Source organism: Gossypium hirsutum, chromosome A08, assembly GCF_007990345.1.
Source record: "Gossypium hirsutum isolate 1008001.06 chromosome A08, Gossypium_hirsutum_v2.1, whole genome shotgun sequence".
In the NCBI taxonomy this organism is placed as follows: domain Eukaryota; kingdom Viridiplantae; phylum Streptophyta; class Magnoliopsida; order Malvales; family Malvaceae; genus Gossypium; species Gossypium hirsutum.
This window is the reverse complement of record NC_053431.1, coordinates 34,518,894-34,519,947: the sequence shown is the minus strand read 5'-3', so window position 1 is coordinate 34,519,947 and position 1,054 is coordinate 34,518,894.

The following is a 1,054-nucleotide window of genomic DNA, read 5'->3' as shown; positions in this document are numbered from 1 at the left end:
GCCATTTTCGCATGGCTTAAAGTTTACATGCCAAAGTTCAAACACAACGTAATAGCTTATACATGCCAAAATGTTCCTCTAAGCCAACTAAGGAGAAAGTACCAAAACTTGCTATCCGGTTGATGACTTCGATGACGGCCCGATCACGCAAAAAGAGATGTGTCCAAGAAGCCTAGAATAGGTGACAAGGAAACACGAGTGAGTTTATAACTCAGTAAGTCATAAGCTATGCACTACCATCCATCAATAACATTATCACAAGAGAAAACAAAATGGAACGAGGCTAATTACTCCATCCATTCCGAACCATACCATAGTTCCTCCAACCTATCGATTCAATTTCATATCAATTCATGCATTCACATTCCATATACTCATCAATAGGACATTGAAGCATTTTCATAAATCAATTTATTTTCGTTACAATCAAACGACTAAACGGCCTTTCACCCATCCTACGATAAATTTTATGTACGTGACTTCAAGTATATTTGTCACATAGGTTCAAACTTACCGAGCTCAACACCAAGTATAAGCATAGCACCTATTAGCCATGTACTCAGACACTTACCTGATCCGCTGTCCGCGATCGACTCAATAGTGTCGCACACGTAGTGTCCATAATGATTCACGAATGTATATTGAGTCCGCACACTCAGTGCTATATAATCAACTCGCACACTTAGTGCTACGTAATCAAATCGCACACTTAGTGCTACATAGTCAAACTCGCACACTTAGTGCCGCATGGTCAATTCGCACACTTAGTGCATCATATTCATTTCGCACACTTAGTGCAACATAGTCAAATCGCACACTTAGTGCTGTACAATTTAATCCCCGCGCACTTAGCGCCAATCTCATGTCATAAATGGTTATATCCGCACGTTAGTGCCGAGATCAACAACTCAGTACATCTTACCTCTTTCTTTTCATTCCAACAATTTCATCATCACATACGTACATGCATATATATATATATGTATATTTATTCATTCCATTCAGCATCAATACATAAACATTATGACCATTTGAAATAATACACTACATGCTT